This window comes from Rutidosis leptorrhynchoides, chromosome 1 (genome assembly GCF_046630445.1).
Source record: "Rutidosis leptorrhynchoides isolate AG116_Rl617_1_P2 chromosome 1, CSIRO_AGI_Rlap_v1, whole genome shotgun sequence".
Classification (NCBI taxonomy): domain Eukaryota; kingdom Viridiplantae; phylum Streptophyta; class Magnoliopsida; order Asterales; family Asteraceae; genus Rutidosis; species Rutidosis leptorrhynchoides.
The window spans coordinates 713,626,150-713,639,902 of NC_092333.1; the positions used below are offsets into that span (position 1 = coordinate 713,626,150).

At 35.0% G+C, this 13,753-nt stretch overlaps 1 pseudogene; it reads right to left on the bottom strand.

Moving 5' to 3' along the window:
- Positions 1-4,414: 4,414 nt before the first annotated feature.
- On the bottom strand, positions 4,415-10,599 carry LOC139886223 (coatomer subunit alpha-1-like; annotated as a pseudogene).
- Positions 10,600-13,753: the final 3,154 nt, after the last annotated feature.

Consider the following 13,753-nt stretch of genomic DNA (forward strand, 5'->3'; position numbering starts at 1 on the left):
ACGGCCAAACTCGTGTTTCAGTCTCATTTGATTGTCGTTTTGAGTTTGCGGTCACACTATAAACGGCCCCTCAAATTCGACTTAATTTACACAACGGTCCCTCAAATTTCCACTTTTTCAGGCGTAAAAAGCGCAAATAAATAATTTTTTTATAATAAAAGAAAAGCATTCCACCCGTATTTTTAACGGGTCCTATCTTCTCGCTCGGTCCGAGTTTAATTTTTTCGAGATCACTGTTCTGCTCGAAAAAATCAGACGGACCCAACGGGACTAACTATACGCGAAACGGACATCGTTAAAAAAACACTAAATAACGGGCCCTATATTGTCGCTCGGTGCGAGTTAAATTTTTCCGATACCACCGTTCAACTCGAAATAATTTTACCAACACAACGCGACTAACTATACGTGAAAAGTACATCGTTAAAAAAACACTAAATATTTCGGGCTATATTTCATATATATACATACACGTCTAACAAACAAATCAACCTAATAGATATATTATGTACCAAACAACGTATATCCAAATTCGACCGCGCGTTAGCAGCAACGTGCGATCGAAATTTTTTCTAGTAAATACTAATAATATTAATAAATGATAAAATAACTAATAACTAACAACTAATATAATAATACTAAAATATTAATAATTATAAATGATATATTGTAGTTGTAGATAATGATAATAACACTTATAATTTACAATTGTTTAAATTCATTTAATTCAAATCAATATAAGATAGGAAGATAATTTTCAACCGTGTATTTAGTATTTATACTTCTATAAACATATGGTTATATCTATCTTTTATTTGATGATAAATTGTTAATTGTTAATTACAGGTTGGTTTAGGATGAGGAATGAAATGGACAACTTAACATGTAACAGATTGATGTTGATGATTATCACTACGTATTTCGTAATAGTTGATTATTCGATAGCTATAAAATGAGAGTCAATCAATTACTCCGTATATTCTATTCTCTATTGTAGAATTGTAGATATAAAGATTGAAGATATGTTTTGTGTGTTACACAAATTATTCACACACGTGACACTGGTAACAGCTGGAAATGTTATTTGGCATATTATTTAAAGTAAAAATATCTAAACCTATACGTACTTCATTCATTTATACATCTAAGCATGTGTTTGAAAGCTTATGAGAGTTTATAAGAGCTTGAGCTTATGATTTTAAAAAATTCAAAGTAATAAGCTTTGTTTGGTAGACATAAAAAGTAGAGTTTATAAAAATCATAAGCTCTAGAAAAATAAGCTACTTCTAGTAGTTAATGAAAAAAAAATAGAGCTTATGAATTAAAAAATAAACTCCAGATAGTTTACCAAACACTTATAGAAAATAATAAGCTCAACTATCATCTTTAAAAATAAGCTCCAACTTCAGCTCTAATCTATAAACTCCAGCTACAAGCTCCAGTTTCAGCTAGTTTCAGCTAGTTTCATCCAAACACACCCTAAACGTATAAATAGATCTAAAGTAACATATCTAAAAGTAAAACTATACGTACTTTATTCATTTATTTGACATATATATTTATTTATATATTGTGTGTCTCTTAATCTACATAGACTATTTTATAATTTTCACATTAACCAGTCATATATTTAGGTATGTAAATCATCTTTCTAAAAGGAATGGTGGATGTGCCGTGTCTATATCTTTCACATTATTTTTTTATTCTTTAACTATTAAATTAAAAGTTTTCTAGACATAAGCCATAGTTCATAAAAATATGGTCAAGATTTTAACCTTCATCAATAACAGTTTAAGTGATGAAGTACATCTAGTTAAGAGCTAAAACTGACAAAATTAGTTGGGCTATTAGCTGTATATTTTTTTTTACTAACCACTCATGAAATATGTTTTCTTATTGGTTATTATTATAGTAGTCTTTATGGTATGGTTATGTTTACCAGAAGAATTAAACGAGTGAAACGGATGAGTTAATATTACATGCTATGATGTTGTAGCTTGATTCATATTACTTGTGTCTCAGACAATAAATTCATGTGTCGTTTGTTCGTGGCATACAAATTCATCTTTGAGAAAAGGATGGCTATTGTATTATTCTTTGTATTAAGTGAACTTACTACAGCGAGCAACATTGTTAAGGGGCTATTGTGTAATATATGATATGATGCAATATGACAGCAAAAAGAAGGGTATATAATTCCTCCTTTGGAAAAAGTTGCATAAAAGGTCCTCTTGCTTGCTTTATTTGGAAAAAGGTTTCTGGCATATTAGGTGGTTATTTATAGGCCATTACCTTTACGCTACTGCATGATCATCTCTTTGTCTAGAGTTTTAAGGTAAAAGAACTTCATAATTTAAAACCTTTATGTGTGTTAGCGAAAGTAAATTAGTATTAGTAATCATATCATAAGTCATCAACATCGATATATCAACATCAACATCAACATCAACATATTCATTAAATGTGCATGCATATTACACATTTAAAACTTACATGGTTCTTAAAAGCAACACCTCAAAAATAGCTCTTTAATCAACTTAAAATAATACTCATACTAGTAACATGTAATGCTCATTTCATAAACAGAATTAACTATACAATGAAACCCAAATAGCAATACTCAATAGTAAATAACCTTGTGTTTATAGCTCATGTAGTAGTGGTTTGCCTTTCATAGCGAGGGGTCGGGAGTTCGACTCCCGTGGGGTGCAGCATTGCACACAAGGTTGCCCCTTTACCCTTGAATTCCACCCAAGGATGCCTTCCGCACATCGCGTTGCGGGGGCAGTAGGGGAGGGGGGTTTTAGCGCCCATGCCCTTGGATTGAGCCGGATTTCCTCCTAGGGGGCAGTTGCGGGCGGGTTATGCAACTGTTGGAGATGAACGCGTAGGTAATTAAGTCCCCCTGGGTGATCTCGTATCGCTGTTCAAGAACAATACTCAAGAGTAAATATAACTGCCAACCCGGGCAGTTCTTCAAAACTTTCAATCCAATGAACTAGAATCTGATATGGAAATGACATGTGGTTACTAATGACGGTGGCGGCAATGAGGTTTGCTTATACTAATGCAGTCGTAATAACACGGCCCGCCACAGTGAAGTGGGCAGTCCAATCTCATTCCTTTACACATCCCTTCTCCCATACACTCTGCAAACTCACCAATCACATAAAAATTTTCTCCAATTGAATTGAAGTTTCTATGCTCACCAAGTCACCATGATGAACATAGTGGCGACCACTTTTCTTGCAAGTATGTCGCCGACATCCCCATCTCGACCATCCACCACCACCACCACCTCGTTTGCCTCCACCACCGCCATCATTGCCGCCGCCACCACCAGCACCCCATCCCCAACCGAACCCCCTCCCATAACCACCACCTCCACTATTTCTTCCTTTGATTTTGACTACTACATTGTTGGTAGTTTTGTTTCTTATTTCTCAAATTCCTTCACCCGTAGAAAACTTGAGAGAAGTAACATTCTCTCTTGGTACGTTGTTCCTAACTACTTTTTCTTCGCCGTTTACACTATAAAATGCGAAAACTAAAAGAACCCACAAGCATGTAACAATTAAGTATTACTTTCATATTCGATCTAGATGCAGGAATTATTGTCGTACTTGGTGTACATTTAAGTCCTTAATTTATAAAGGATATTCTATTAGATTAATACCGAGTATGACAACTAGACTTGGTCCAACCCACCCAAACACACCCCCACCAGTCCTAACCAAATCATGGGAACAAGTTGGGGTTGCCTTAAGAATTAAGATGCACTTTATCCCAGCAACAAACCAAATGAGTCTTCTAACAGAAGTTGAATTAGAATGCATATATATTATACACAAGCATCTTTATTAATTTTTGTTGTATAAAGCGCAGAACAGATCACTTATATGTGCACCTCTAGAAATTATAATTTGGGGACAGTAGGAGATTGAGAACATTTTATATCATGTAACTGGAGCACTTTAGCAATTAAACTGCAAAAGTTCCACTTCACATACAAACAGATCACCCCAGCTTTATTTTCGCATAATTTGGTGTTAAGATGCCGAATGTACTATGAGTTCTTTGAGATGGTTGCAACCTAACAAAGTCACTTTGGACCAGGGGACCATCATCTAAGGGTTGATAGGCATGATATGTCGATACTTGATGGATAGAATCATATTATAAACTTAGATATAAACTTCGAGGATAAGGTAGTTCATGGTCCTAGGCAAGTTACATACACCACCTCTACCAAACTGCCTTATCAATAGCAAACCTGGAAGTGCAATAGGCCTACAACATATAGTAAAAAGGAAAATACCCCGTTTAGAAATACTGCAAATAAAGGATATAACTATAGCATATATTTATATTACAGTTATAAATCATATATAATATGTACTAACCAATTCGGCTTATGATCATAAACAAAGCATTTTTCTATAGTAGTCAATGAAATTAAAACAAGATTTGAAAGTGACGGAGAACATTCAATCGTGCCAAAGTATCTTTGCTCATCAGAGGAAGCTTACACATAAACAATTCTAACGAGAATCTGTAATGGTGTCATTGCAATCTTGACCATCCTCTGCTCATCTGCATCGACTGGATTGGAAAAATAAACAGAAATTAATCATCACAAAAATGCAAGAAATTTACATCATTAGACTACCGCTCAAAATGCACAGATAGTCTTAGCAAATATACAAAATCTTCCATGAAGATGCAAATAGGATAAATTATATCTCGTAGGCCAAGGAAACAAAGAAAAACCAGATTCGTTTATAACCAATAAGAAAGATAATTGCAGAATTATACTTCTCGTGGGCCATGAAAAGAAAACAAACTCCGCTGAAATTTTTCTATAGAATATCAAAAATACTAAATCATTTTCAAGGATTTAGTTACTAATTTATTGCTAACAGACCCGTCTATAAAATTTGAGTGCATATAAGAATATGGTAACCTATTTTGTGTTGGAATTAGATTTCATGGCTTTATGCATCCTTTTCGGTTTACCTCTAACCCACAACAACTAGTTTGGGGATAAAAGGGTTCCATTGTTCATGCTTCTCTATAAAGTTAGCGAAACATTAGGTTGGGTAGAGGATCAAAAGGGTAATTCTTTTTTATAGAAAACAGATAATTCATAAATTAATTGAGTATTAGACATGACTACTACATAACTTACATTATTCCAATAATAAGACGTTCTGAAATAAAAATAAGTTAGATGCATTTAACATTCACTTTGGGCAACCTTTCACCGTTTGACCCATTTCCTTTTTTGCTAACTTTTTTATTTTATCATCAAATGACATTCTTACCTTATGTCAGCCAGATGATTGCACCCCAAAAGTATATGAAATTATGAATAGAGCTGCTTGAACTTCATATCTTCAGTACCATATCACCTCATCTGTGATGGAGAACATAGCAACCCTGAAGCATCAAGGCCAATAACTGAAAGATCACACACACTACACAATTTCCCTTCTTCACTAGGCAGAAAATTACAACTGCAATATGGGCACACAACTTTTTTCTGACCATGATAAATAGGAACATAATTCGCCCCACATATCACAAACGGATTTCTGAAATCATAGTTTAACTTATACGAATCAATCAGATTCTTTTCAGCCGCCTGCAACACTTGTCTTGCTGTCTTTACTTGATTCTCATTGGTGGGATTTGTTTCATGAAAACGTCTAGCAAAATTAGCAGCCGTACTATTATTCTTTGCATTATAAGATAACTTCATAGCATTTAATAACACGAGCCTCAAATGTGGAACTTGAAGATTACAGTGAGTAAAATAAGCAGCAAGCTCTAGTTGGCGAATAGGGTCATCTTTAAATTCTTTTCTTTTGAGCTCCATTTGTAGACCCAAAATGTATTCTTTAACAATAATAATCAGTTGCTTAACTTCATCAACTTCTCGTCTCGAATCAACAACAATAAAAGGTATCGTGTGGAGAATATTTATAAACCCACGAAGAGCCTCATAGAATCTTCCGGAAGTAGTGGCTTTATAGGCAGCTTTTAGTTTCTCTTCTAAATGGGAAAACTTGAACACAAGTCCAGGTGGGCCTCTCGAGCCAGTTGACTCGGTCAAACCTCTTTCGATTAGCGTAGGCAATACTGGAACAGATGGGAACGCGTGCAGATAAGAATGGCTCCCAGTATGAAGATCCATAAACATCGATCTCAAGCGGGTAAAATTTTTAATTCCCAATTGTCGATGTAATAATCGCATAGCCGTATCGAAGTTTCCAACCGCTATATGTTCAGCTGCAAGCGAGGATTTTTGAGTCCAAAGTAGGCTGGGCGGAATCCCGGGAGTGGGGGCCACAAAAACGGACGAATGGGAGCTTCTAGAAGCTTCTAGATTGTCGGTCTCGTGTACAAGTTCTAAATCTTCAAGTTCCCACCCTCCTTCCTCATCATTATCTTCATCAACTTCTTGACTATCATGATTCTTGAAACCATTTGCATCGGCTATATCGAGTTCTTCACCCCAATTACCATCGTTTTCGTCTTCATCTTCACCCAGAACACCCTTGTTACCTATATGTTCGAGACCAACTTCAAAGATTCCTTTAATGACCCTCAAAAGTGGCCAATCTCCACCACGCGTGACGGGAGTTGGCGGCATTAGAAGTGAAGGTACTTTGCCTTTAGGCAAAGTGGGAACGTCTCCCAATTTGGCTGCAAGTCTTTCGGTAACATCATGTAATCCATGAACCGAAGCAGTAATGTATGCAAGATGTAAATGTCCCGCCTTTTCTAAAATAGTAACACGTTGTTGAATGTCACCCAGATAAAGAGCATTATGAAACTGACCCATGACATCATTCTTAACTTCAGCAATTTTGACCATTTTCGAGAGCTTTTCGATGTTCCCCGTAATTAAATAAAGAAACGATAACCTCTCGAAATTCTTTGTTTTTTGGTAAGCATATTCCACAATTCCAAAATTGCCCTGGCGAAGAGCCTCGACGCCTAATTTATACCAATGATCTTTTTCATCTATCTCCTTAGCTGCAGCAACAGCTATCTGAATATTCCCGCTATCAATCGCTAAATTGAAAAGAGTTCTTTCATCTTTTACAAAACGAAGGGCAATTTCGGGAAATCCCTTTTTTTGAAGATAAGCAATCATAGCTTGCCCACAAAGATTTGAATTTCGGATCATATTCATGACGTGGGCATATTTCTTTTTGAGTAAAGACAACTTAAATACATACTCTGTTGCATCAATAACTATAACTTTGTTCTTTCCGTCTCGATCTAAGCAGAAAATATTGTTACCTGAAACTTTTGTGATGTATATAGGAACATTAAGGGTCTTTATTAAGCCATTGTCTCCATTCGGTAAACAATATTTGATGTGGTTCAGGGTTGTATAAATGAAAACACCGTTTTCATCCCAGGCCCCACCTTTTATACGAATTGTCTCGTGAAGGGTTGACCGACGGTCAAGCTTCTTGCTAGCTAAAATTATGGCATGCTTGCTTAGTAAGGCCACGGTTTCCATATCGTTTGACCAGACAATGTATTTGACCAAAGGTGTTTGAAGACTACCGAGAACGACCCGTTGCTGAAGATCGAAAATTACCACCTTGTCTTCAGCCCGACAGAGCAATTTACCGGTTCCTGCGTAGTAAATTGCATCGGTGGTAATTGGAAGGGTGCTTTTCTTAACGATCTCGTTCTTTAGGTTCTTGATTAGTATTTGATTAGTGGATTTGTCAAGCACAGCAAACCGATTACGGGCCACAAAAACAGCTGACCCACCGGGTCCTTTTCTTGGATCTTGGACCGTATTGCCCCTGCTGATGCTATCTCTGGGTATAATATACAACTCATAAGACCCACCATCAACATCTGAGCATATGAGAACTGCATTTTCAGTAGGACTATAAGAAAGAGTATGCGGGCCCTGATTCAAAGATGTGGACCCTACCCGTCGAATTGGCATCACTTGTGTTTCTTTTTGAGTTGAGAACTCGTAGAATTTCAACAAACGATCTTTAGCATAGAACATAGAGTCACCACTTATAGAAAAAGCGGGCCTTTCACGTTCAAGTTTAAAAACAATCATCCCAGTGTCGTGACCAGCTGCAAAAAGATTCATTTCGGGGTGACATGCGAGAATCCAGAACCGATCATGTTCTCTTCAAAAAGTATGAATGCCGGTACGTTTGGTCGCATCCCAAACACGGATACTTTTGTCTTCCGAGTTGGAAACAATAATATCTTGTTTGGTGTGAAACATAACACACGATATATTATCTACATGTCCTCTCAATGTATCCACTTCACAAGCCTTTGTCTCTGGAAAACAGAAAAAAGATCAATAACACGTTATGCAACAGTAATGTACTCTTTTGATTAGATTATTTACAGGGTAATATACATCTACGCAATACTAACTCGCGTTAGAAAACCTTAAAATGTTCTTTTTTTATTTAGGCACTTACTCTTAGACCCTTTAGCAATAACATATAACGTAAACCGAGCAAAATATAAGCAAATGGGTCCAAATTGTCACCTGTAATGGGCATACACCAGCGTGTTGTTCAACAAACATTGAAACTACGTAAAAAAAAACTGTAAAATGTTTTCACAACTTTTTTTTTTTTGAAAGCAATGTTTACACTACTTACCATTCATGCGCCACAGCTTCAGCAGACTATCATCAGCACCCGAAACAATTAAAGGCAGAGTGGGATGAAACGAGGCCCAATTAACTCCTCGATCATGGCCTTCAAGAACATACTTCACCACAATATCAATTCCACCAAAAAGATCAGAGTTTAATTGACTTAAATTATTTAACAAGTCATCAGCAGGCGATGCGTTTTTGTTCCTCAGGGATCCAATATCCCATACACGAATTGTCTGATCAAGTGAAGCTGATAAAACAAGTTCTTTAGGGTGGAACGATGCACACATTACGTAATGATTGTGACCCGTTAAAACAGAAAGACATGTTCGTGACTGCCAATTCCATATTCTAACAGTCTGATCATCACTTGCACTTACTATCCATGGAGATTCGTGATGGAATTGCACAGTACGGATATAATCAAGGTGTCCAAGCAAGGTGAAAAGACACCTATGTAACTTGTAATTCCAAACCTTAATCTTGTAATCATCTCCTGCATAATATCTCTAATAGATCACTACTTTGTTATAGACAGTCAGATACTTGTTTTCGTAATTACATTTATAGATTTGAAACTTCATATACAATTAGATACTTGTAAAGCCCTATGTACAATTTAACTCATATCAAACCAAATAAATGAATCCAACAACTTTGTAGACGTTCTATTAGGATCGTAGAATCAATCTAACACGACCTAGAGGCGGAACAACACTAGAACGAGCAATAAATCGAATATCTAAGGGTTTTCGGGTTCGTACGAGTCAAACCAAGATTTGATCTTGATTAACACGAAGCCTAGAGTGATATTCTGTGGTATTTGGACGTAGGGACCGAGCTGCAGACAATCTAGGGTTAATATGATGCGTAACCTAACAAATGAGGCTTAAACCCGTTTATATAATGTTTACAGAGACAGTTGGTCGACTGACTCCGTCAGTCCGTCAGTCGGTCGGCTGTCTGTTGAGTGGATCAAAATTCAACTTACACCGACCTGGACTGTCAGTCGACAGTGGTCACAGTCGATCGACTGACTGACTCAATCGGTCGACTGTCAAGTCAGTTTAACTATTGATTTAAAACATTTTATGTACGATAACTAATATTCAATAGTCACAATGTTCATTATTACAGACCGAATTATACGATGATGAATACAGAACTAGGGATTCAAATATATGCACCAACAAACTTGATCAAAAATTGGTAGCTTTGTATTGAATTTCTACTTATTATAGTATCTTTAATCATGTTAACCTAACTGAATACTAACCTTAAATTACACATCAACCTATAATGCCTACAGCCTCTTATATAACTAATCAAAATATCTGATTACAAAAGGTATACTGCCACACATGCTAACAACCTCCAATCACAAACTACAAACATTCAAACACGTATCAATAAGTACAATTACATCAATAATCAAGAACAATTACCTCCTGATACAAACAATGGCTGCAATACATGAAAATGAACACCACGAACAGGGCCATCATGTTCATCAAACTTATCAATCAATGTTCCCATTCTGTAATCCCATAGCTGGATCACACCGCTATAAAGACTCGCAAGGATCCACGGTCGTTTCGCATGAAGACTCAATCCTTTCACTCTATTACTCTTCGTCTCAAATTTAGTCAACATTTTTTCAAACCTTAAACCCTAGAATTTGCAACAATTTCAATTATACAAGGCGATGATTTACAATCAACAACAAATGAAATGCAACAAACAAAATATGGAGTAGTACATTACAGATTGAACTCAAGCTCGACTCAAAACCCTGACGGTTCTAGATCATACAAATTAAATAACTTTGATGATTAATGTATAACAACAACGTACCTTAAATGATGTGATTGATCTAATATCAGACCTGACCGATAACACTTTCGTGATTAGATTGAAATCCTACATCGAATGCATTTGTGTGTATATGTATATGTATATATATATGTATATATATATATATATACACACACACATACATATGTGTGTGATCAAATGAGATTTGCAGGGCAGATGACGAGCTGGAAACTTATTACTTAAGAAACTTAAGACTTAAGGAGAGGTATTTTGAGTTTTGATACACTAAGATATGCATAAAGTTATTTAATTACCATATTAACTATTAGACAAAAACGATAATAGGAATCAGAGTTATTTTCGTCATTTCACATTTTTTTTTCTTCCTTTTTTACACTTTTTTTTCCTTTTCGCAAGTAAAGCCTCTCAAACAGGTGGTAAAGTGACAAATAATCATTTTCATAAAATATCTTAACTAAACTCCACCCAAATATCCAACGGGTCATATCTTCTCGCTCGCAACGAGTTAAATTTTTTCGAACAACATCGTTAAACTCGAAATAATTTTAGGAACACAACGTCACTAACTATAGCCAAAACGGACGCTTTTTAAAAAACGATAAATATTTGAGGTACTTTTCATACACGTTGATTTTGCGTTAAATTTTTAAAAGTCGACAATTCCATAGCGAAACGCGGAGATGTAAAATAACATTTAAATCTTTGACGGGTTATACCTTTTAGTTCAACTCGAGTTGCGCTTCAACGACATGATAATTAGTCACGAAATAATTTTACAAACTAACATAATAAAATACATTGAAAATCGAACCTCCGTCGCGAAGCGAGGGTTCGATAACTAGTTTACATCAATTATGAGTTGACACAATTTTAATGTTGTATTGGACGGTTGAAATTAATTTGAAGTGTTACCACAAAATATCTAACGGTTTGTAAACAACTTGCAAACTACGTAGATGTGATAACGTGTAAAATAGTTAAAGGGCGAGTAGATTTTAGATGCTACTGTATTATTTGTTTTTTTTTTTTTTTTTGGAACTGCAGCGAGATTTTATTAAAATATATTAAATTATGCTACTGTATTATTTGTGCACGCCAATTTCTACCATTTCAAGTTATTACTCCGGTCAGCCGGGGCAATATATTAAATACTTAGATTCATTTATTAATACAATCGTTATTTTAATTGATCTTGATACTTATGATTTTATAAGTATTATTGAACTTAATACGGAGTACAGTATTATATATGAAAAAAAATTCATATATAAAGGGTTTACTTTTATTTATTGAACAGGCCCATGAAACTAACAGTATAGCCCTGACTCCGGTCATTCATATATTACATCATAATTGTAAAAGTGCATTAAATAGTTATACAATATAACAGATTAATGTACATTCAATGGTGTATGTATAATAGTGACGAATATATCACCACGATTGTAAATCTAAACTAATAAAAAAATTAAATTTGGTCCGTTGACCGCCATAAATCTACCTTAAAACTCTAATTCCCTTTAACCGTTGATCCCCAAACCTTCTCTATTGCACTCAAGGCCGATATTAACCCTTCGATGACGAGAATCTAAACGAGATGAGTCAAGTTCGAGGTTAGATAGATTTAAGCTCGACTCGTTAAAAATACAAAGAGTTCGAGCTTAAACTTGACCCGTTTCGAACTTAATCTACTAGAATTGAGTTTAACTCGTTTGACATTATAAAAGCTCGAACTTGATAAGAGATATATTATATTATTAACCATAAAAATACTAAATTATGTAAATAATTGAAAGGCTCGTTTAGACTCGCAAGTTTATTTGTTTCGATATAAAGAACTCGATTCTGCACTTGATTCTAACCTACTAGTGACCAAAGAACTCAAAAATACAGTAAAATAGAAAATGTATGCACAACATATCCGATTTGAAAAGGAAAATTGGTCAAAATGCTCTCATTTCTCAAAGTGTGTTTAACAATATGTCTTCAAAAATTCGTAATTGCAAAAAAAAAAAAAAAAAAAAAAAAAAAAAAAAAGGCCGCACCACACATTGTGCATGGTGCTTGGTGATTGGTGCGTGTTAGCGGACATTGTTGCGCCAGAACATTGAATGGTCGTATCTTTCGATTCATTGCTCCAATTTTGTTACCATTTTTTTTTTTGAATTGTGTATTTTCTCGACATCTATCCGTTGAAAAGTTGTTGAAGTGACAAATAATTTTAAAATTAGACCTCATATTGCAATTTACGTTAAACGTAGAATATGTTCAATTTTTGATATGTGTTGTTTATTCAAATTGATTGAGGAGTTTCGTATACTTTTAGTCAACATTTGTGAAAAATTAATGAATTAAAAATTAGAATGTTTTATAGCACGTTATGGACGATCAAAGTATATTTAAAAATCAAAATTAACAAACACGTCAAAATTGAAGGTATTCGAGGGATAGATCTCGAGGAAATATTCGATTTAAACTAGATCGGAGCAAGGAATCAAATATACGATCATTCAAAGTTCTGGTGTAACTCACACCATGCACGTGTAGGGTAGAGTTGTGAGGATAATAGGTTTGTCTCGGGGAATATCCCGCAAATATGCATCACACATCGGAAATCACGATGTGTGGTGCGTGATCAGAGAGCATATTGACAATATTGTTAAACGTTTTGAAAAATGAGGGCATTTCGACCAATTTCCCATTTCAAAATCATAAACCCAGAGATACTAACTTGAGAAAACATGGGCTAACAATTGTGAATGGCCCAAATACTAACAGGCTATTTGCTGGGTAAATAAATGGGGTAACATGGGTTTTTGTAACAACCCCTTTTATCCGAGTGCACACTTTCTTTTTTTCTTTTTATTATTTTTAAGAAAAGAGAAATTTATTAATCACCAGAAAAAAATACATGGGCCAGGGCCAGACCATAACCCCCCAAACGACATATACAAAGTCAAACATATGACCTAGGAAATACAATGTGATGACCCGGAAATTTCTGACCAAATTTAAACTTAATCTTTGTATGATTAACATTTTCGACACGATAAGCAAAGTCTGTAAAACTGAATCTCAAAATTTTTGAACTACTTTTATATATTTAAATACCCTTCGGTTATTTTCGACGATTCGAGAACAATTATATGTAAATAGATACATATATACTATAACATGAAAAGGTAACAATGTATTAATTGTTTGATACCGTACATTAAACTTATTGGTTTAAATATCTATTTGAATGTA